A 2,632-nucleotide genomic window follows, 5' to 3' on the forward strand; every position below is an offset into this window, starting at 1 on the left:
TAACTCCTACACCCTAACTCCTACACCCTAACTCCTACACCCTAACTCCTACACCCTAACCCCTACACCCTAACCCCTACACCCTAACCCCTACACCCTAACTCCTACCCCCCCTAACTCCTACCCCCTAACTCCTACCCCCTAACTCCTACCCCTAACTCCTACCCCTAACTCCTACCCCCTAACTCCTACCCCCTAACTCCTACACCCTAACTCCTACCCCCTAACTCCTACACCCTAACCCCTGTTAATACAACTCCACAGCCAGGGGGTGATACAGCTACATGTTGGACTGTCTGTAACAGAGTTATTTATACATTGTTATTAGTATGCTGTGGTTTTATATTTTATGGAAAACATTAAAATGTTATACCAGTTTTTGGATTTCCTTCCTGTATGGTTTTAATGAATTTATCAAATTATTTATACACTCCCTTGTGTGTGTCACTACAGACCCTGGTTCGACTCCAGGCTATATTGTGATTGGGAGTCCCATAGGCCTGCACACAATTGGCCCAGCATCGTTAGGGTTTGGCCGGGGTAGGCCGTCATTGTAAATAAGAATTTGTTCTTAACTGACTTGCCTAGTTAAACAAAGGTTAAATAAAATAATGAGTGCATCCATTGGTATGTATGTGCATATATACAGACACACGTGTATATATACAGTTGAAGTCGGAAGTTTACATAACTTAGCCAAATACATTTCAAATCAGTTTCTCACAAATCCTGACATTTAGTCCTAGTAAAACTTCCCTGTCTTAGGTCAGTTAGGATCACCACTTTATTTTAAGAATGTGAAATAACATTAGAATAATTGTTGAGTGACTTATTTCAGCTTTTATTTATTTATTTATTCACATTCCCAGTGGATCAGAAGTTTACATACATTCAATTAGTATTTGGTAGCATTGCCTTTAAATGGTTTAACTTGGGTCAAACGTTTCGGGTTGCCTTCCACAAGCTTCCCACAATAAGTTGGGTGAATTTTGGCCCATTCCTCCTGACAGAGCTGGTGTAACTGAGTCAGGTTTGTAGGCCTCCTTGGTCGCACACGCTTTTTCAGTTCTGCCCACAAATGTTCTATAGGATTGAGGTCAGGGCTTTGATGGCCACTCCAATACCTTGACTTTGTTGTCCTTAAGCCATTTTGCCACAATTTTAGAAGTATGCTTGGGGTCATTGTTAAGACCCATTTGTGACCAAGCTTTAACTTCCTTATTGATGTTGCTTCAATATTATCCACATAATTTTCCTTCCTCGTGATGCCATCTATTTTGTGAAGTGCACCAGTACCTCTTGCAGTAAAGCACCCCCACTACATGATGCTGCCACCCCGTGCTTCACGTTTGGGATGAGGTTCTTCGGCTTGCAAGCCTCCCCCTTTTTCCTCCAAACAACATAACAATGGTCTTTATGGCCAAACAGTTCTATTTCTGTTTCATCAGACCAGAAAAGTACGATCTTTCTGAATGTCCCCATGTGCAGTTGCAAACCGTAGTCTTTTTTATGGCGGTTTTGGAGCAGTGGCTTCTTCCTTGCTGAGCGGCCTTTGAGGTTGTCAATATAGGACTTGTTTTACTGGGGATATAGATACTTTTGTAACTGTTTCCTCCAGCATCTTCACAAGGTCCTTTGCTCCTGTTCTGGGATTGATTTGCACTTTTCGCACCAAAGTACGTTCATCTCTAGGAGACAGAACATGTCTCCTTCCTGAGTGGTATGACGGCTGCGTGGGCCCATGGTGTTTATACTTGCATACTGTTGTTTGTACAGATGAACGTGGTACCTTCAGGCTTTTGGAAATCGCTCCCAAGGATCAACCATATTTGTTGAGGTCTACCATTTGTTTTCTGGCTGATTTTCTTTTGATTTTCCCATGATGTCAAGCAGAGAGGCACTGAGCTTGAAGGTAGGCCTTGAAATACATCCACAGATACACCTCCAATTGACTCAAATTATGTCAATTAGCCTATCAGAAGCTTCTAAAGCCATTACTTAATTTTCTGGAATTTTCCACGCCGTTTAAAGGCACAGTCAAGTTAGTATAGGTAAACTTCTGACCCACTGGAATGGTGATTAAGTGAAATAATCTGTCTGTAAACAATTGTTGAAAAATGTACTTGTGTTATGCACAAAGTAGATGGTCCTTCTGTAGCTCAGTTGGTAGAGCATGGCGCTTGTAACGCCAGGGTAGTGGGTTCGATCCCGGGGACCACCCATACGTAGAATGTATGCACACATGACTGTAAGTCGCTTTGGATAAAAGCGTCTGCTAAATGGCATTTATTATTATTATTATTATTATTATTACCTTACTTGGAAAAACTACAGTTTGTTAACTTCTTTGGGATAGGGGGCAGTATTTTGACGTCCGGATGAAAAGCGTGCCCAAAGTAAACTGCCTGCTACTCAGGCCCAGAATCTAGGATATCCATATAATTGGTAGATTTGGATAGAAAACACTGGTGAAACCCCGAAGACAAACCATTGAAAAAAATTCAGCATACCACTGATTTCAATGGCTGGCACTTTTATAATAGGGTGAAATTGTCCCCGATTGCATTTCATAGGGCTTCCACTAGATGTCAACGGTCTTTAGAAAGAGTTTCAAGCTGTTTTTTGGAAAAAT

This window comes from Oncorhynchus gorbuscha, linkage group LG24 (assembly GCF_021184085.1).
Source record: "Oncorhynchus gorbuscha isolate QuinsamMale2020 ecotype Even-year linkage group LG24, OgorEven_v1.0, whole genome shotgun sequence".
Taxonomy (NCBI): domain Eukaryota; kingdom Metazoa; phylum Chordata; class Actinopteri; order Salmoniformes; family Salmonidae; genus Oncorhynchus; species Oncorhynchus gorbuscha.